The sequence below is a fragment of the Rattus norvegicus genome, chromosome 20, assembly GCF_036323735.1.
Source record: "Rattus norvegicus strain BN/NHsdMcwi chromosome 20, GRCr8, whole genome shotgun sequence".
Taxonomy (NCBI): domain Eukaryota; kingdom Metazoa; phylum Chordata; class Mammalia; order Rodentia; family Muridae; genus Rattus; species Rattus norvegicus.
The window spans coordinates 48,085,940-48,107,845 of NC_086038.1; the positions used below are offsets into that span (position 1 = coordinate 48,085,940).

The 21,906-nt window shown below is 48.0% G+C and overlaps 1 protein-coding gene across 7 annotated transcripts in view; it reads right to left on the minus strand.

The window, feature by feature from the left end:
- The window catches only part of Sobp (sine oculis binding protein homolog), a 179,163-nt gene that overhangs the window by 21,495 nt on the left and 135,762 nt on the right, over nt 1–21,906 (minus strand). The window contains exon 1 of one of the 7 annotated variants that reach the window (XM_039098771.2): nt 7,130–7,523. The exons of the other annotated variants lie outside the window; for them this stretch is intronic. The gene's annotated coding sequence lies outside the window, so the exon portion shown is untranslated. Of the gene's footprint in view, nt 1–7,129; nt 7,524–21,906 lie in introns of those variants that run through there. 7 annotated transcript variants of the gene reach the window in all.

Here is a 21,906-nt window from a genome sequence, read left to right on the forward strand (position 1 = left end):
GAGGGAAGGAATCTCCAGGCAGCTCAATACTCATGCAACATAACCTCTTTAAAATCCCCCTTCTGTAAAGCCCCTGTGCTTTACACTGTATCCAATAAAGGGTTGGAGAGGGTGCGCTGTGCTAACCAATCATGTAAAGCGCTGAACACGGCTATGTCTGGCTTCCAAGGAGAAACTTGGACTTAGTCATGAAGTCTGTGTGAGGTTCAGCTCTCCCAACCCGTGATGTTGCGGCAAGCTAGAATTATTTTCTGAGCTGTTTGCCCACTCTTTCTCAGCAGTCAGGATTTTGGTGACATTTCTTGGCAGACAGTCTTATTTAACAACTCTTCAAACACCAGAGAACACTTTCCAAAAGTTGTTATGGCTTCCACCCCCCCCACCCCCCTTCGGATCTACTCCTGGCAAAAGCAAGATATCACCAAATTTATTTTAAAGCTGGGCTGCAGAGCTAATTAAAGGTTCAGACACTTTCCCAATTGAAAATCACTAGACACCAAAGTTCAAAAAAAAAAAAAAATAGTCCTTCTCGGCTTCGGAACCCATTACTTTGGAGAAATTATTGTGATTTCATTAACACATTAATTTTGCAACACCATCAGCTCTCACAGATGGCAAAGACAGGATCTACAATTCAAATATGACTCTTGTTTGCACAAATGTCTTCCCTTCATATGGCATTTTAAACAAGAATTAATATGAGTGATCTTGCCATCGCTATAAACAGATAAACAGATGTCAAAATTTTCAATAGTTCTTCCAGTCCCTCACTTTTCTTGACAGGATTTTACACACACGACCCTTCTCCCCTCCTTCTTCTTTCTTTCTTTACCATTCCCATAGCACTCGGGCCACACAGCAGCAGAGAACGGATTGCGAAACTCGCACCCTCTCGAGTGTGTTGACCGTCTCCCCGCAGTTTAGCGAGGACTCAAGTGCTGCTCTAAGGGAGACCTTGGTTTCGAAGAGTGCTTGTCCTACTATCGCGTGCAAGCACGTGTGTCTGCGTTTTTTAACCATCGTAAACTGATGTGATTAAAAGATACATTTTAAATAATGTATCGGTCGCAGAAGCAATGCACAAACAACATATGTCGGGCATTTGATTACGCCTCTCATCTAATTGGCAGCCTCCCTTTCGGTAAACAGTGGCGACATGAGAGGGTGTGATCGTGGGTGTGTACGAGGCAGATGTGGGGCTGCATGTGGAAATCCACTCTGTCCTTCTCAGTGGATTTTCCCCTCATTGATACTTTTGGTTCTTAATCTTGACAGTGTGAGGTTGAATAAGATACCTTCTTAGGCATGGACCAGTTTTTGTTTGTCCTTTCCCAATACTTCTGCTAAAAATCTGACATAAGAATGTTCTCGAGTGGATTTTGATGAGAAGGGAATTCCTGAAACGTAGCTGTCAAAACTGTTGCCACCAGGAGCCACCAAAGTGATTAAAACATAACTATCCCGATGTTCATCTCTGTTTTCTCTCCCCGACAGTGTTCTAGGGGCTCCTGGACTCTTGGGATGTTTAGTTATAAATACATGAAAACTGCTCCATAGAGCACGGCTGACCATCACATGTCTTCATGTGTTTGTTTTTCCAGACATGGTTTCTCTGTGTAACAGTCCCAGCACTCCTGGATTTGTAGACCGGTATGAGCTTGAACTCACCGAGATCCTCCTGCTTCTGCCTGCCTAGCACTGAGATTAAAGGTGTGTGTACCACCGCGCCCAATGACCTTCACGTTTCTTATCTAGATTAAGGTTAAGTAAACAGTGAAAATATGATATTTAAATAAAGTTAAAGACAGGCACAGTGACAATTTAATCTCAGCCCTTGGGAGGCAGGAGGATTCCTGTGAGTTTAAGTCCAGACTGGTCTACATTTCGAGTTCAAGGACAGCTAGAGCTACAAAGTGAGCCCCTGTCTCCAAAAAAAAAAAAAAAAAAAAAAAGTTATAATCACAATCATGAAGCACTTAAAGTCTACCATGAAATAAAAGTATCTGCTTCTGTTTTAATAGCTTGCATATGTAGCAAGCCTAAAATAGAAAATGAGTAAGTTTGAACTGAGGGACCAAACATGGCTTCTTTCTTCATGAACTGGGAAAAAAAAATCATCAATGACTTAAACTAATTAAAATAACACACAACTTTTCTGGCATGCCTCCTTTCGATCTTGTTCTTTAATGATAGGAGGGAAAAGTTTTGCGAAATCATTAATTGGTTTTTAAACTGACAGATTTCTTTATTCTTTTTTTTTTTTTTTTTTTTTTTTTTGGCCTCCAGAGGATTCCTGTTTCCTCAAACAAGATAAATATTTTTCAAGTAGGGTAAAAAAAAAAAATCTAAATATAACCTAGCAATTCTCCCTCCACATTTAACTGTCATTAGTAAACAATACTCATGGGTCATCCTAATGATCAAATGAGAATTCTCCACTATATTTATTTTTTTTCTTACATAAAAATAATTACAGACACCAGAGGCAAAATCCAATTTTCTCGAACTTCTCCATAACAGCAAAGGCCTAATCCTACCACTGCTTTTTCTGAAGCCTTTAAAAGTGCCTCCACTTCAGCGTGGCCTGACTGCCTCATTTTTGGGGTGGTGTGGGCCTGACCGTAATAAGGCTTTATTCACATTTCAGAACGCTGACCTAAAAATATGGAAAAGCAATTTTTCCAATGAAGCAAACGATTATTAGAAGGAAAGGAAGAGAGAGACAGAAAAAAAAAACAAAAGCCTGTTACTTAAGAAATAATGAATCGACTCTGTCTTACAGGCTACATCATTCAAGATGAGGTCAATGGATTTATGGTGCAAGTGGCTGCATCATGTGTGGCAGTAAAACCCAGTGCCATTACTCACTCTACATCCAGCTAACAACACTTCTGTAATTAAAGGTTTCATCAAGGGAGCCCAAGCTGACCATTTAAGCCATGGTAGTTATGTGAAAACATATACTGCAGCTCTCTTTAATAAAGTAACATTTGCATATGCAAATTACGAGTAGCTCGTAAACTAAAGGTTTTGTATTGTTCTGTCCCCTTCTTTGTAGACAGATCTAAATTCTACTATATTATTATTATAACTTTTTAGATCCCCTCCAACACTAGGTAAAGAAATACCAAAATGCCTTCAGACATTTGAAGATGAGTCCAGCCAGAGTCCCAGAGCTCTGCAGTGATTTGCACGGTCCCATCACTGCCCCGCTTGTGTTGGAACCTGGCCTGTCTGCCTGCCCTTCTCTCTCTAACAGGTCCCAGATTAGTCCTAGGATGCTGCTGTCTTACAGCTCCAATGCGGGGACCAAACAGTCAGCAGAAGCCATTGAGCAGGACTGTGGAGAGGCTTCAGATCACAAATGCATTGTGGGTCACCAGCAAGACGGTGAGATCACAAAGGAGACAAACGAGTGAGTTGCCTTCAGCCCTAGCACAACAGCCCTCCGGAAGAATGTTTACTCCTGGAGATGGTTCCAGTTCTATACAAGAGAAGGGACATTTCCTTTGGTCCACTTTGGTGGCAGACCGCCAGAGCAGTACTTAGACGCTCCCGTAGTCTGACAGCATCACTCCTTTCTTGTGAAATGCGTGGAAACCTACATAGCTCCACAGCTTAGAAGATGGTGCCTCAGCACAGCTATCTATCCCTTCCTCGTGATTCCAGCACCCTGGTATCAAGGCATGGCTCGGGGTTCCTAAGACTTCCTCAGAGCTATGGGAAGAAAGCTAACTATTCATGCTGGCAGGCGAGACTTCTTTGTCACGTTAGTGTCCAAGGTCAGAACCTCGGTGTACAAGCCACTAGGTTAGGCGCACGGTACGACATACACATTCTCCTGGACTTAGGCGTTTGGGTGACTCAGGGGTGGGGCAGGGCTTCTAATTAACATATTAGTCAGCTGTCAGCTGTGGGAGTGAAGTTCATCCTGTAATGGAACCCACCGCTGCTTTCTGAGTGGGCATCTGGCATTAGTCGGTATTTAATGAAATTCTTTTGCCGAAATCTGCCTTCTGTGGCTAACAATGGTTTGCAGCAACAGAAGAGCAAAAACAGATTAGCTTCTCCTTGAACGCCGTCCACAACTTGAAAAGTGACCCCCAAACCATCCTGTGCTTCCGGCTTTCCACTGACGCCAGCTCTGTACTTTTTAGCTCTGTCAGTCAGACTGCACTTTGTCACAGGAAGGTGGCTCTCCAGGCCTTGGCAGGTTAAATGTGACATTGATCTCGAAGTCCAGGCCAGCTCACCGAACCGTGCAGGAGGACAGAGAGACACAGCGTAGGTGCTCAAGGTTTCAAAAGCTTTGACGTCTTGTCCTACCTGAAGGCCATCACCCCACAGTACGAGTGGAGGGTCTTAGATTGAACCCCCGTTGAACATCTGTTTACTGCTCTGCTGGAGTTGCCCATACCTTCTTTGTGGTCTTGACACTGCCTCCAGGACGGCCCTGGTTCCTGGGACACCAAGGATGCTACAAAAATCACATAGAATGTGGGAAGGGGTTGGCACTGACTTCTCAGCCTCAGTCTCTCCATCTGCGAAACGGGGCTAATAGAAAAACCAAGTGCCGAGTAGGCTTGTTATGGTCTATCTTTTAAATCTCCAGTCTGCCAGTGTGCAATGGGAATGGCTATTTTCCTACAACCTGTATGTCTTTGGAAGAAGGTGAGATGTTTCTGGCTTGACAAGTCAGTCTTTCTCACAGATACCTGCCCTCGCCTTACTGCCCAGGAGTTTCTGTCCTAGGGGTAACAGGGGGGCCCTTTGCAGTGACAAGAAAGGCAGCTGAGAGGTCTGTGTGCCAGCTGCTCTCCATCCCGAGGAGAGGAGACTTCATTCAGCGCCACCTGAACCTCTGCTCTGTGGCCAGGATCTAATCCAGGAAAAGTTTGACGAAGCAGCATCGTTGCCTGGAAATGAGTGGTAGAGCCATTCGAATGTGCAATTCCACCCAGGCTCAAGTGCTGTGAGAGTAATGGAAGCCATAAACGGAGCTATTCATGTTTTATTAAAAAGCCGAAAGGATGGGCTATCTCCTGGACTCATTACGAGGCACAACTGTCTTCCGAAAGAAGGGCCAGAGCCACAGTACAGATGCCTTTCGGCTGTGTCCGAACGCCCTGCTGTGTCTGAGAATGAGGGAGAGGCCACCACAGGTCGGGGCAGGGGTGGGGAGCTTCCTCACAAAACTGGAACTGGGAGTGAGGAAGGAAAAAGATGCTTTGAGGACTGGCAGGCCTTGGAGGAACCTGGAGAGGGATTTAGGAAGAAGTGGGAGGGGTCTTTATGGAAGAGCAACTCAGGAAGAAGTTCACTGTCAAACCGAGAAAGGTTCTACAGGTTGACTTTCTACCGGAATGATAGTCCTGTCTGCGCTTTTCCCCACTCTCTCCCACCTCTCTCAGGGATCTGTCCAACGACTAGGCCAGGCCTCCGGAAAGCCTCCAAACACACACACACACACACACACACACACACACACACACACACATTAAGTTTTCCACTGAGACTTTTCTATCGTAATAAGGGATGCTGTTTATCCCCTCTCGAGGTTCCATGGAGCCATGAACTCCAAAAAAACAGAACAGAAATGCCCCTGGGTTTCAGGGTCTCGGTGAGCTCTGGCCAGTGGCTCATGACCCATCAAGCCTCTGACTCTATAGCCAGTGCAGAAGATGGAGTCCTGACCCGGTCTCAGGGGCCAGATCCTCACAATCACCCGTGTGATTCAGAAGAAGGCAGCTTCCCAAGGGTCTAAGAACTGAGGGGTCGCAAGCACTCTGCCTGTCTTCACAGAGGAATGGTGCCAAGGGTAATGAATTTAGGCGAACGTGGGAAAAAAACCTGAAGAAATGTGGTCTTCCTGGTGCCAGATCTCTGCCTCTCCGTGCCCCAGTAATGCAGCCAGGAGAGGACACGGAAGGGACCCGAGGTCTTTGACAGCCAATTTGAACCTAAGGAACTATCTCATCTCCTCCAGCCTCCAGCCCCAGTGCACCAGAGACTTTGGATGCTCCTCTGTGTAGAGAGAATACCTTGTGTGTTGTATGGATGCACCACCTGTCAATCAAAAACCTGTGGCCTATAGGAAAGGGTAGAATAGGATGTGGGACATCCGGTAGGGAGAAAGGATTCTGGGAGAGAGCCAGACACTGGAGGATTCACCCCAAGACAGAAAAAAGAGACAGTTGTATGAAACGTGTGTGTGTGTGTGTGTGTGTGTGTGTGTGTGTGTGTGTGTGTGTGTGTGTGTGTGCGTGTGTGTGAGTGTGTGCGTGTGTGTGTGTGCGCGCGCACGCGCGTGCGCGTGTGTGTTTGGGGGGTACCAGGCAACCAGCCACGTGGCAGAACAGAGAATAAAATAAACAGATAATAAAGCTAGGAGCAGGTTGTGGAATGAGCCTAGCTATATGGCCGACGTATTTGTAAATAGATTTGAGCCACAGGGTCATTATTTCTGGAAACAGTTTCAGCTTACAGTATACACCCCATAACGCATCTGTAAAACGAGGCCATCGGTATTGACAGTGCTGTTAGGGGACAGTTGCACAAGGAAAACAGAGACCAGCAGATGCGAGGTTCCTGCCCGGTGACTACGAACAGAAAACACCCTACACAGTCGCGGAGGGCAGTACCCAGCTCATCTCCCCTTGTCACACTGCGGCTCTGCTGTTAACTCCGGGTGGAACAGCTACCGCCTGCCCTGAGATATTTTGTGTATCACATAATCCACTTGACACATTCGCTAGTGAACCTTGACTGACAGCCACTGTGCCTTGGGCACTGTGGAAGGGAGAAGGAAGGGCCTCGTGGACAGGCCTCCTGTGGGAATGGGAAGGGCGGGATATTAGTTTTACTGGGTCATCGTTGCTGCAGACTGAACCTTAAGAGAAGGCTTGTGTTTAGTAAGGTATGCTCAAGAAGGCCCTGGGCTGTGCAACTGTGAGAGTCAGAGTGAGCAACGAAGAAGCTTCCAGAACTTCAGTTGCTAACTCTTCACCACTAGTGGGAAAACTCACCTTCTCCCCTGCGGTATCTGCCCACCCAGCCACACGTTTGCCTTGGCACACGGTCACAAGGTCAGTGCTGAGCTAATGGCTTTTAACTAAAAACCACCCTGTACCTTTTATTCCATCAGCACCAAACCTGCATCTGCTCCAACAAAACCCCACGACCCGAAAGCAAGGTGGGTTTATTCAGCTCACACGTCCCCATTGCTGTTCATCACTGAAGGAAGTCAGGACAGGAACTCACGCAGGGCAGGCACCTCGCACCTGCTTTCTAACCCATGCCTTCCGATGCACATTTAGTTTTTGTCCGACGTCTGCTTAGGGGAATGCTTCTTATATTCCAAATAGATATTTGAATTTCTCTTCAAATGTTACCACTAGGCCTGATTGTTTTTGCTCCCTGTTGTCTACATGTCTGCTTGGAGAGTTGAAAGTCCATGATTTATGAATGTAGGAGTGTCCTCTCCCTGTCCGGCCATCCTTGTATACTGGGGAGGCCCATCAATATGATGTAATAAAGGTGAGGCATAGAAAACCCAGAGCTCTAGCTAGTATCCTCAAAGTTCTGAGTTCCTAGATTTCGTGTGCTTGGCATACACAAGGTCTTGGGCTTCATTCTCAGCACAAGGAGGAAGAGAGGAAGAGAGGGAGGGGGAGGGAAAGGAGGAGGGGGAGGAGGGGAAAGGGAAGGAGGGGGGAGGAGAAGGGGAGGGGGAAGGGGAAGAGGAGGAGAGGGGGAGGAGAAAGGGAGGGGGAAGGGAAAGAAGAAGTGGACGAAGAGGAGGAGGGGAAGGAGGAGGGGGAGGAGGAAGAAGAGGAGGAGGAAGAGGAAGGGGAAGAAGAAGAGGAGGAGGAGGGAGAGAGGGAAAGAACTGGCCTCTGGGCTGTATACTGACTGCTTCTGTGTGTTAACTTGACACAAGCTAGAGTCATCAGAGAAGAAGGAGCCTCAGTAGGGAAAAATACCTCCATGAGACCCAGCTATAAGGCATTTTCTCAATTAGTGACCAATGTGGGAGGGCCCAGCCCATGGTGGGTGGTGCCGTCCCTAGGCTGCTGGTCCTGAGTCTATTAGAAAGCAGGATGAGGGGTTGGGGATTTAGCTCAGTGGTAGAGCCCTTGCCTAGGAAGCGCAAGGCCCTGGGTTCGGTCCCCAGCTCCGAAAAAAAAAAAAAAAAAAAAAAAGCAGGATGAGCAAGCTGTGGAGAACAAGCCAATAAGCAACACTCCTCTGTGGCCTCTACAACGGTTCCTGCCATGTTTGAATTCCTGTCCTGACTTCCTTCAGTGATGAACAGCAATGTGGAAGCGTAAGCTGACTAAACCCAATTTGCTTTTTGGTCATGGTGTTCTGTCAAAGCAATAGAAACCCTAAGACAGGCCATAACCCGCTTCATTTCTTCCTGCATGCAGACTCTGTTAGGAAACGGCAGAAGTCATATCTCAGAACAAGTGGGTCTTTGTTCCATGACAGAGCTGATGAGACACCAAGAGGCACACTGTTTGAGAAAAGTTGTTTTTAGCAATATCTGAAGCAATTTTCCCCTCTAGAGACAGTCAGTGAATTTGCCACCTGGCCTCTGCCTTAGCAATGGAAGTTTTCTTAAATGCATGGGAAGAGCCACCAATATGTAGGGGCCTGGGGCAAGGGCAGGCTCCTATAATCCCGCATTACCCTTGTAATTACCCTTGAGAACGTATGTGCTTTATGGAAGTCGTATCTCACTGTTGGTTCTGAGATGTTTGTTTTTAATGATGAGAATTTATGGAATATTTCTAATTTACGGATCTTGAGGCTTTCAGTTATTTTCCTTAGTTCTAACGACAAACTTGAAAAGAAGCTACCCCCTTTCCCTAATCAAAGGCTTAAAGAGAGGATGTGTGTTCCCAAAGCTCTCTGTCCTGAAGAGTGGGTCCAGGACTCACATCTGGAACTTTCCCATCCTCCTTCTACCAGCCTGCTGGATTCTCCCACAACCTCTGGTCAACTAATTTCTTTTTCTTTCAAGGGGACACTGTGGTTGTTCAATGATACATTGTGATACATTGGAGAGATTGGGAAGGTGAACTGCCCCAGAATCAGAAATCTTTTCCCCGTGTTTAAAATATACGAAGCGGCATTTTTGGCTTTGTGAAACCTCTCCCATTCATCATGGGGGTGCAAAGACTATGCAAAGGTAATTCTGTACAGATCTCACAGATACTCTCTGCCCATGTCTCTCCCCAGCAAAGGGTTCATGGCCGCCTTCGTGGTGTTAGTCCCACCCTTTCAGCAGAGAGAACATTCTCTTAATGGAGATAATGGAAACCAAGTAAACGTTGCCTTGCCTGCCTTCTCTCACTCTTTGGTTTAATTATTGCACACTTTGCTCTAAACATGAATCTAGATACCTCACCTTCTTCTCCCTTCCATGGTCATGGTCTTACGAACTCCTGCCACTAACTTGAGCATTTAATCTAGGCACTGTGCATCTTCTGTACTTTAGACTTCCTAATTCTCATTTAAAAAACCTACCGCCTTTAAAAAAAAATTCTATTACAGCTATAAAGACAAAAACAACTCCCCCCAAAACCCTTCCATTAAACTTCTGGCTGTAGGGCCAAATTCACTTTTCTTTGGGGGTGGGCGTGAGGGTGGGGTAGGTGCTTTCCTAAGCTCTAGAGAAAGTGCCTGATTGTCCCGCATCCAATTTATTCCTCTGCTACTGTATTCCCAAGATGGCTGACACTTCCTTTTCCTCCTGCATACCGGAAGTCCCGCCCTCCACCTAGAGGAAGGGTGGTTTAGGAAAGGGCTGTCTCACCGCTGCTCTGCCTTCTCAGTGCCATGCACAGGGCATAGGAAGAATTTCTCAGGTGTGTTCAGAGAGAACCATATTCTCCTCAGGGTGGAGCATCCCCTCTCTTTTGTTTGCAGTTTATAGATTTTGCGCCAAACATCCCACGACTACTTCCACTTCTAGCTACTCTTTGAATGCCTCCTTTTATTTTCCTAATCCTGTCTTTGTTTCTACTTAAGGGCACAGCCAGCCAGGCGAGGATCTACTTTCCTGACTTTTACCCACCTGTGAGCTGGGACTGCCATCACAAGTGTCTTAGTGTTGACCTAAGCACGGGGCCTCCTCTTGGTCTCAGTGGGATCTCTGGGGTTTCCCTTTCAGGCTCATAAGCCAAGTAACTTGCTCCTTCCTTACTCTTTGTTGACACAGATACTGGAAACCATTTGTTTGCTCCTGTTTGTAGCTCTGATTGGTGAAGAACTGGCCTTTACCGGACCCTTTCCGCTGCCTTTATTACACACAGTTCTTTGGACTCACTGGGATAGTTTTCGTGTCTCTCTTTTCTGTCTTATCCTGTTTTATTTTATGTGTATGAGTGTTTGCATGCATGCATGCACACTACATGCTATGTGCACGGAGGTCAGAAGACGGTGTCAGATCCCCTGGAAACAGAGTTCCCAGTTGCCATGTGGGTGCTGGGCACTGAATCTGGGTCTTCTACAAGAGCAGCAAATACTCCAGACGACTGATCCATCTTTTCAGCACCTGGTCTGATGTTTCCTTGATGAGAAACTTTGAATCTCTCAATTCGATCTTCCCAGGTTTTACCCATCACGTTGGGCATCTCATGCTGCACTTGGGAAGCAGCAAGGTTTGACGGCTCGTGTCCTACCCAACTTTGTGGGGCTTCTTCTGTACCCAGGAGCCCCGTTCCTATGTTCAAGGTCTGCTGTGAGGACCAGAACAAATGGTGCATTCGAAAGCACTCTAAAATCAATCAATCAATCAATCAATCAATCAATCAATCAAGTACCATACAGAGCCTCTTTATTTTATTATAAATGCAAGGGCCCTTCCATTCTATTCCTATCTCCTCACTACCCTTCTATTGAATCCAGCTCACAAAAACAAAGAGAAAACTCGAGCAGTATAGATTTTCCTGTAATGTGTGCTTCAAAGCAAAAAACGGGCCACAAAACACAACCAAGAAACCCAAGTCGGCAGAACCCCTGCCCTGATTCTCAGCTGTTCCCAGTGGCTGAGCAGTTTGACAGAGATGTAATTGCCCTAATGAGGAGGTTTTCGGGCCAGGCTGTGGTCTTAAGTTCACTGTGGATGTTTTAGCCTAAGGCTCAGCTGCAGGCCAGCACCAGTCACCCAGACCAGATCCCTTATGCTCAGTCACACACAAACGTGACATTTATGTTGTCTGGTACACTCTGCTGAAAATTCACAACACCCAGGATGCTGTGCTTACACACCTGGGAAGAAGGAATAATTCGAGTTACCTATTGTCTTATCTTTCTGCTAATTAACACCCCCTGCGATTTCCACTGAGTAGTGAGTGGGGGCGGGTGGGCAGGCAGGACTGCTGTGGATTTTCTCAGCTCCACATGTCGGTCCCTTTGTCTCCTCTGCTTGGGGACCTTGGTTTGCTTCCACTTTTGTTCCGTGAATTTAGCCATCCTGCAGTGTGGCTGCCAGGCTGAACACACCCACAAGCCGGAGCTCAGGAGCACGGTGCACCCTGCACACTCCCGTTAGCAAATCCCAGGTGACCTCAACCTAATCTACTCATCCGGGCCAGGTTCTTGGTGGCAGAGGTGATGCAAGTCAACCTAGGACACCGATGCATACGATTCGTATACATTTAAACACAACTGCTATTTATACAGCCCCTTCCGACAGCTTCAAATAGCTCAGAGACACTATCACGATCAGAGTAGACTCCAGAAGTCTTGGGAGAGACAAGCAGCCAGATAGCATCTCTTGTTTAAGAGATAAGCAAATGAAGACTGGCAACAGTGATGTGTTGTCCGCAGTTGGGTGAGAACCCTTTTACAACTCCTTTAAGATTAACCTCACTATGGCTCTGGTCCCCTGGCCACAGGGGATGCCCAAGATGTTAGCATGGGCTCCTGCTTAGAGAGAGAGAGCGATTTAATAAACTAGTTAGATTTTCTTTTGGGGGAAGTTTGAAGTGAAGACAACACCATGAGACTGAGAAGGGTAGGAACGGAGGTCACCGTCCCTGGGCCAGGAGCCATTGAGAGCAAGGCAGGAAATACAGGACAGAAGAGGTCACGAGTCATAGTGGGCAGACGGTTGCTGGAGTGGCTGGAGCGGAGCCTGCTCTTAAATCTGGAAGCAATGATGCTCACTCCCTAGAGACGGCAGGAGCTCCCAGTTGCCAGATGTCGAGCATCGTGGTACCTGCCATCTTTGAAGCCAGAATTAGAGCCCAGACTCCAAGAGGGTGAGTGACACAGCTATGACATCTTAGCAGTGTGTATGCAGCTTCTCGCTAGCAAACCTCTATGCCTTTGCGTGACTAAGAGCCAATGCAGCTTGACTTCCTGACTGAATCCTGAGCTCCTGCCATCTTCCTGACCCCTCACGCCTCAACTCCACTTCCTGGAGAGCTTCTCGAGGGTCGCCACCTGATCCTGTTCTGCTCAACAAAGGACTGTGTGGTCACGCAAAGGATTGTGGTTGCACGGTTCACGTGCTTAGTGCACACTCCCATGCTCAAGCCCCTGAGAAGCTCTGAAGAAGAGAAACATGTTGAACTTCACTCAGCCCGAGGAGCTCCGGCTTCAAATTTAGAATGATGTCATTTTGGTTTTCCTAGTAGGAACATGCAGGGGGAAAAAAATAAATAAACTTGGGAAAACTCCACCTCAGTGATCTGAGTGCCTATAAGATGTGGCCTATTTTCCTTTGAATGAAGCTTCATGTTGCAGCTCTGGGCCTTCCTGCACCGGCAGATCAGGCTGTGCGTGTGGAGAGGGCTCAGCGCACACCTGTCAGCTGTGACTGAACTGTGGGAGAAAGTGAAGGTGATTTCCACGCTTGGCTCCCCTACAAGTAAGTCAGCGAGCTCTGTCCTGCCAGGAGTCAAGGTTACGCGTGTCCTCCTGGCACTTTTCTCTAGCCCCAGGGCCCCGCCCCTTCTGTGATCCGCTTCCTGTGCTCGCAGAGACCAAGGCCCTATTACATTTCGCCCTGTGGTCTCAGCTTCTGCAGTCACGACAAACTCAATTTCTGTCTTCTCAGGTCTAGTTACCCTACACAGCCCACACCCTCAACAGGATGTCACGAATACTGTTACCTACTGTATGACCTTCCGAGTCCTGAGATGCCACCCCAGAGCATTTTAGGTGGCACCAGCGAGCTTTCCATGCTGCAGATGCAGTCGTGAACGTTTCATAAGACAGGAGTCCTTACCACACGGCTCCAGCTCACTGGCAACCTCAAAGCCTATCAGTAATTTCCTATTTCTACACAAAGAGCTAGCCACCCCTTTCTTGGTGAATAAAAACATAAAATTAAAGAACTACCCAGTAGTTCAAGTAGACTCGCTGGCACACTGATTTTGGAATAAACTCAGCCTATCTACTTGCTTTATTCTATCTGACTCTAAACATTTTTATCTGTTGCTTTGGCCTTCCTCTGGGCCAGACCTCTGGGCAAACTCACCCATCAGGGAGCCAGAAGAACTATGCTCTGAAGAGAGGACTCGGTGACCAGGTACCCCACAACAAAGCGAAATTCTCTTTGCATAAGGTGCTGGACTCAAACCCCGAGCCCCAAGTATGGTAGGCAAGTGCCCCACCACTGAGCTCCAACTCGAGACAGGTATGAGAATTCGACCTAATGACAGCATCACATAACACACATCTCATGGTCTGATGCACCCAAGGGGTGCATGGATTTCCCCGATCCTGTGATTTCTAGATAGTAATCAGACTCCCAGACCTTACCAGTTGGACTAACTTCAAATCTCTTCTGTGCCCTCTAACCATTGTACGGTTATTTGCTGACTGGTTTAAAAGTGTTACAGTGATTCTCTAATGAGAAAGCATGAAGTTTCTTAAGCTGACCAAATCTGTGTCACTGGACACTCTGAGACCCTGGTTTGGTGTCACTGGACACTCTAAGAGACCCTGGTCTTGGTGGTGTCACTGGACACTCTAAGAGACCCTGGCCTTGGTGGTATCACTGGACACTCTAAGAGACCCTGGCCTTGGTGGTGTCACTGGACACTCTAAGAGACTCTGGTCTTGGTGTCACTGGACACTCTAAGAGACCCTGGTCTTGGTGGTGTCACTGGACACTCTAAGAGAGCCTGGCCTTGGTGGTGTCACTGGACACTCTAAGAGACCCTGGCCTTGGTGGTGTCACTGGACACTCTAAGAGACCCTGGTCTTGGTGTCACTGGACACTCTAAGAGACCCTGGCCTTGGTGGTGTCACTGGACACTCTAAGAGACCCTGGTCTTGGTGTCACTGGACACTCTAAGAGACCCTGGCCTTGGTGGTGTCACTGGACACTCTAAGAGACCCTGGTCTTGGTGTCACTGGACACTCTAAGAGACCCTGGCCTTGGTGTCACTGGACACTCTAAGAGACCCTGGCCTTGGTGTCACTGGACACTCTAAGAGACTCTGGCCTTGGCCTTTGGATAGTCGCAGTGAGCCGTGGAGTAAGCGAGCACAGCAGCTAATTGTGCTGAGCACAGTGAGAGATGAGTTTGGATTGGAATTCCATTACGGGTTTTTAATAATTAAACATTACATGTTTGGAACCTCATTCTTCTGTATTATGTATTACTTTTTAAAATATTAATCTATTTACATCAGCTGGACTTCCTGCTGCTTGACACGCAGTAATGGGAGTCACACTGAGGTAGACAACTGTGCTCTTAGCTTAAGATATCTTCAGTGCTTGCTCACAATCAAGGTAACATAACCTTCCGCTCAACCTGATTCCGCACGATAATGACTCCGCCTTTGAGAGGGAGGCTTGCTCCATTTCCCTAACACTCTCCTGGAGTCCCCAGCGCGGCACTGGAATTTTAAATTGGCAAGAATCCAGATTCATCTTATTGTGAGAGCTTATTGTAATGTCCTTTAAGGTCACAGGGTCGCCCGCCCTCTTCGGAAGCAGGGCTAGGAAATGAATGTGCAGGGTGTGTAAGAGTTCCCTTGGATGTTACCCCACACTGTGACAAGACCAAAGTATAAAAATTCAGAACCCCAGAGCACAGGAGAAAAGCTCATTAAGGGATAACCCTGCCTCCTCACAGTGCCCTGAGCCTCCAGGACTTCTCCTTGATCCTCACAAGCAACTTCCTTCTGGGTGAACAATGTGTTTGCCCCCTGGCTCTCCTCCTCCTGTTTTATCACCTCTGCCAAGACTCTAGCACTAGCAATGACCTAGCCGCTGCCCCAGGAACCCTCTCTCTGGGGCTCAGAGTTTCCCCTGCCTGGTCCATCCTCTCCCAGCTCAAAGCCAGATGCAAATTGGGTCCAGAAAATGGCCCAGGGGTCTAGGCAAGGCCTAATATTCAAGGGCTGGCTCAACCCAAGGACAGGGAGAGACAACGCCCCTCACCCCCAACCCCCCACCCCCTCGTTTCTTCCTGCGAGGTTACGAGAACTACACAAGAGCTCGGCCCCTGGTGGAGAGCTCCAGAAATCTCTTATTTCCATTTAAGAACTGTATTTCTTTTTGAGACAAAGCTGGCAGGGATACAGGCCAGCCATGATACCCAGCCTTTTTAAAGAGCAAAGCGCCATTTTTATTAATGGGAAAGGGTTCGATGTAGGAAATTATATGGGAGATGCACCCATCTAAGACACTCCTCAGCTGCCTGCACCTGTGCCCATGGAGGAACGTTGATGTACTGAAAATCTTCTCCAAATATCAGCATGCCTTTCTATCATGTCCTGTCTCTCAGTGTTGGCATGGTGTGTGCCGACTACTTTGCACTGTCAGTGCTATTGTCTCTGAAGGAAGCCTGGGTCTCTGGCCCCCATCCAGGCAATGCATAGTACCCAATGCTAGCCCATAGTACCCAATGCTAGCCCAGGGAGCCACAGGTCCTGAAGCTGTGGCAGATGGTCTCAGGACGTAGGTATCTCCTAATCCATGGAAGAGCTGGCCACACAGACTTGACTTCAGAAAAGACCAGGCCATTACTGGAGTAGAGAGAAAAGCCCTGGCTTTCTGGAGGCTCCACAAGGCTGAGCACTACCTGAGCCTTTCCTCTGTGGCCAGCAAGTGGACACCCTCAAGCTAGCAGTGTTCCCATCACCTTGTTTCAGGCACCTTGGTTCTCAGACTCAATGCTCTTCTTGCCTCAGAGGCCAGCCCTGGGGTGATTTGCCCCTCTGCCGGTCCCCTGAGGGGCAGAATAACAAGGAATCAGGCTTTTCTCATCCCAGTGCAGGCACAAACTTCCCTCCCATGTTGGAGCACACACTACCTTTACGGTGATTCCCAGTTTGGAGAAAAGAACAAGAATGTGGCTCCAGGCGGGAGGGGTCATTCAGAGGAGGGTTGCCCACAGACACCCCGCCTCCCAGAATCTAAGACAGACCAGAGGCGAGTGGGGAGAGTTAAGCTCTCTCCTTTCCTGTCCCCCAAAAGGCTCTGGTTGCCTTAAGGAGACACCTCAGGCTTTGTCCTTCTGGTTTGCTAGTGACTTGGAAAATGTAAATTAACAATCCCTAGAATACCCCAAAGCTTAAGAAGTCGGTCGGAAGTGCCCACCGCCTCTTCGTTAGCTTTGGTCCATTACTCCCACCCTAATTATATCCTTTGGTTTGGAGTTAAATAAATTCCTTCCTTCCTTAGTGTTTACATCATCAGAGGTCTGAGGACCACCAGCCAAGCCACCTCAGCCATCTGACCTCACTGGTGTAGACTGTACTGTACATAAAGACAACACAGGGTCGCCCGCCATGTGTGCCTCACTTTATATCCAAACCGGTCTTTCCCCTTTTGTTGGTATCTAAGTCCTTTGTGTGTAGATGATTCCTTCCTTCCTCCCTTCCTTCCTTCTTTCCCTCCGTCCCTCTCCTTCTTTTCTTTCTTCCTTCCTTCCCTTCCTCCCTTCTTCCTTCCTTCTCCCCTTCCCTCCCTCTCCTCCCTCCCTCTCTTTTCCTCTTTCTTTCTCTCCTTCCTTCCCTCCCTCCCTCCCTCCCTTCCTTCTTTCCTTTTCTCTGACAGGGTCTCACAGAGCCCAGAATGGCCTCAAATTTACTATGTAGCCTCGGATGACTCATCCCCTCCCCCCACTGGTCTTACAGTTATGTGCTACCATACCGGGTGCATGCGGTACTAGGGGTCAAACCCAGGGCTTTGTGCTTGCTAAGCAAGGAATCTACTGACAGGGTCACATTCCCAGCCCACAGTGGGCTGTGAGGGGTTTTTGTTTTTTGGTTTTTTTGTTTGTTTGTTTGTTTGTTCTGGTTGTGGGGAGTTTTTTGTTTGTTTGTTTGTTTGGTTGGTTGGTTTTGTTTTTCGGAGACAGGGTTTTTCTCTGTGCGGTACTGGCACTCTGTAGACCACGGCTGGCCTCAAACTCAGAGATCTACCTGCTCCTGCCTCCCAAGTACTGGGCTTAAGGGAGTGTGTCAGCACACCTAGCTGGATGTGAGGTGTTTTAATTCTTGGCATGGAAAAGGAACTGTTACCAGGTCGGAGACAACCGTGCTTATTATCGGGAATCACCTGAAGTGATGCTCCCCTTGAGAAACACATCAGTAGATATGGCTCCAAGGAGTCATTAACTGAATATCTCTGATCCCGCCATTGACGCTTAGTGCTTTGTTTCCTTTTGGTTTTAAGGAGGCATGTTCTTTAAACAGCTAGACAGAGCACTATCAGATCCCCTTTCGACACTGGCTTTTCATTCAGAATGACACCTGAGCACGTTTTGGAAGCCCCAGTGTCCTAATGCACTGAAGCTCATCTGGCCCTTGGGAGTCGTCCAACTTCCAGTAGGTGCAGGGGCTGCCATCAAACACTTAGCTGGTCACCAACCAAGCTACTTCCACTAATGGGACGCTCACTACACACCAGCGTGCATCCTGTGATGCTGTTTGCAGACAGCTGACATGAGTACTGCCTCACTGCGACCCCAACACACAGCCTGCTCTCCGCCCCGCCCCCAGGAGCATCTCCTCCTCCACACACCCAACACAGGTGTGCGCTTCTTGTGATTTTTTTTTTTATCCTGGGGTGGGAACATCCTCAGAGGCTTCTGCATTCCTAAGGCATCACGGCACATGACACACGACCAAGCGTGGTCTGGGACACTCTGTCTCATGCCTCTCTTCCACACTTAACACGCGGGGAGACAATGAAACACAGTGACCTTGCACCTCGGGGATCACAAAAGCTGAGCTTACAGGAGAGTCTGCAGGCTGAGTGTGGTCACTGAGAGCCTTCTCTTTCCTACTCCTCAGGGTAAGAGTCTGCTTTGAAATAGTCCTTTAGCTTGGGAGGTAGCGTGGTAGCATTCGCAAAGCTCTGGGCTTGATCCTCTGCACTTAGCAAGAAGAACAGAGGCTCAAGGCCACCCTTGACTACATGGTGAGTCTGCAGCCAGCCTGGGCAACAAGACACTATCTAGAAAGAAAGGGGGGAGGAAGGAAGACAGACAGACAGACAGACAGACAGACAGAAAGAAAGAAAGAAAGAAAGAAAGAAAGAAAGAAAGGAAGGCAGACAGAAAGGAAGAATGACAGACAGAAAGGAAGGAAGGAAGACAGACCGACACAGACAGACAGATAGAAAGGAAGACACACAGACAGACAGACAGATGGGAAGGAAGGAAGGAAGGAAGACAGACAGACAGAAAGGAAGGAAGAAAGACAGACAGACAGAAAGGAAGGAAGGAAGAAAGACAGACAGACAGAAAGACAGGCAGACAGAAAGTCACTTTCTTAAGTAACCTAAACTTAAGTTTAGGTTAAACTATTTCATTTCCAGGAGTCCCAGATTAAACATTCAGATAGTCCAAAGGAGCAGTATTTTGAGCCCCCAGTATCCTCTATGAACTGATTTATTCAGAAACTTACATTTGAATTTAGGTTCCAATCTTTGTCATTTTCCCAGGAAAGTTATTTAATCTGCCCAAACAGAGGGAGTTGCTCAAAACAGTGGTTCTCAACCTGTGGGTTACAACCCATTTGGGGGTTTGAATGACCTTCTCACAGGGGCTGTCTAAGACCATTGGAAAACACAGATGTTTGCGTTATGATTCATAACAGTAGCAAAAATACAGCTCAGGTACATCAGCTTAGACACCTAAAGGCAATAATCATCTGTTTTAGCCAAATGTTCAAAACTTCTAGCAATGTTTAGTAATCCCCAGACCTCCACAGTTCTGAGGAAGTGGTCCTAGTCCAGATAAGAGTTCTCCTGGAGTCAGAGCTTACGGCCAGAAAGCCTGGTTAAAATAATCGGGTAAGGACTTTTTTGTTTTTGTTTTGAGACAGGGACTCACTATGTAGCCCTGGCTAGCCTAAAACTCACTATGTAAGGTAGACCAGGCTGGCCTCAAACTCACAGAATTAGCCTCTCTCCTGACTAGGATTATGTATTCTCTAATCAGTGTTGTTATGCTATCACCATGAGATATTTTGAGGCACCACTCTTGAAATAAAGTCTAAGTAAGGCCTAAAAGTTAGGTCTCTCCTATTCTGAAAGGCTTCCCCACCCCCCGGAAGATTCTCCGAGAACCTCCTAGAAATTGCAACTATTGCCTCCAGCAATAGCAATGTATGTAAGTGTCCCTGACCCTGAGCTGAGCTGGGACAGGGAAGCAGCATACAGTACAGCTCCAGGGCCACAGCCTTTCACAACTAAGTGTGCTTACCTAGGGAGCTTGCTGCTCTCCACCTGCAGTGTCTGCCTGCAGTGTCTGCCTTCAGTGCCTGCCTGCTCTGCCTGCCTTCAGTGCCTGCCTGCAGTGTTTGCCTGTGCTGCCTACCAGCAGTGTCTGCCTACAGTGCCTGCCTGCTCTGCCTGCCTTCAGTGCCTGCCTGCAGTGTCTGCCTGAAGTGCCTGCCTGAAGTGCCTGCCTATGCTCTCTGCCTGAAGTGTCTGCCTGCAGTGCCTGCCTGCAGTGCCTGCCTGCTCTGCCTGCCTTCAGTGCCTGCCTGCAGTGTCTGCCTTCAGTGCCTGCCTGCTCTGCCTGCCTGTAGTGCCTGCCTGCAGTGCCTGCCTGCTCTGCCTGCCTTCAGTGCCTGCCTGCAGTGTCTGCCTTCAGTGCCTGCCTGCTCTGCCTGCCTGTAGTGCCTGCCTGCAGTGCCTGCCTGCTCTGCCTGCCTTCAGTGCCTGCCTGCAGTGTCTGCCTTCAGTGCCTGCCTGCTCTGCCTGCCTTCAGTGCCTGCCTGCAGTGCCTGCCTGCTCTGCCTGCCTTCAGTGCCTGTCTGCAGTGTCTGCCTGCAGTGTCTGCCTGCACTGCCTGCCTGCAGTGTGCGATTAGCTCCTGTTTAGAATAGCCAAAAGGTGGAAACAAGCCAAGTGCTCATCAGTAGTTAATGAATAAGATGTGTATGTCCATACAGGGAATATTATTCAGACATGAAAAGGGCCAGAACGCTCATTTGTGCCCTAATGTAGCTGAATTTTGAAAATACACCGTGTGAGCTAAGTACAGAAGAGTACATGATTTCACTTGTGGGAAACATTTAGAAGACTCAGGCAAATTCTCAGGGTAAACAGAAGTTATCAGGGGCTGAAGGCTTGGGAAGAAATGTGTTTTTGCTTACTGATTGTTTAGGGTGATGACAGAATTTTGGCATCAGGGACTGACGACAGTCCCACTACACTGAGATGCCATCAGACTGTATGCTTAAAATGGCAAATACTATGCCACATACTTTTAGCATACGTTTAGCATACTTAACCCCAGATCCCTAGCCCTACGTCCACATCATGGATGGGTTCATGAAGCTTCATTTATAACATGGCCCCATCTGATGCTGGTGACTCTGGAGCTGATATTTTAATTTCTTGCTCTTTACTCAAAAGAGGGAGGCTATGCAAACCCTCTAAGCCCTCTTCTCTCTCTCTCTGCTTTGCTGGCTGCCTGGAAAAGGCCAAGCTTTTGTGCCTGTGGACCAATGTCAACACAGGCTGGAAATTAAAAAAAAAACAAACCCCAGCTCAATCTGTCATTTTGCATCTGTGCGGACCAGAGGCCGTTCGTTGGCTGGATCCTGTGGGTCTCCCTTTTGTGGCTCGCTTAGTCCTGAGTCTCTCTGCTAGACAGCAGAAGCACTAGTAACCGACCACTATCAGAGCAGGACACAATCAGACTCCAGTTAGAACGGGCAGTGGGGGAGGGGAGAAGGTTGTCACTCAGGCCATGTCCTCAGAAACTGTGTCCTCAGCCAACTCCAAACCCACTCTACCAGTGTTAATTTAACAGGACTCGAAGACATGCTCCCCACATAAAGTGTCCAGAGGATGTGCGTGCTGAGCCTCTAGACAGTGGCCTCTGAGTCACCTGTGCACGGCCCAGAGGACATAAGGCAGATGTCTCATCCCGGGGTCTGGCAAACTGCTCCAGATCTCATGTTTCGGGGATCCTCTCTCTTGACGTTCTTGGGTTCACCTCAAGTTCACTGGCTTTCCCAATGGTATTACTTAACATGTTCGAATTTAATATATTTTTATTCGTGCTTACTTGAGTATTGTATTTCTAGGCATGCACGCTTAATTGAGCCGAGTGTGCTGGGCAAGTTGAGTTCCCTACAGCGGCCGCTCGGCTTTTCCACTCGGAAAGAACAGCGTCCACACCACCACCCCTCAGCATCCTGACATCAGTGGCTGACGTATAAATATTCATGACGGTACAGGTGAACACAGTTCTGGCTGGTTGGCCTCACGGAGCGAGCTGCTCCTTCCCCTGGGCTGAGGGAAGGCCATCATTTTTATTCAGCAAGCAGACAGCACTGTGGGTTTTTTCCCCCCTTCCTCCACAACTTGCTGGGCTGTCATGTTTAAATATGAAAATGTTGCTTATAGCCAAATGTTAGTGGCAGCAGCCTGCGGCGTCTATCACGGCTTGCACTCTCCTCCTGCTAA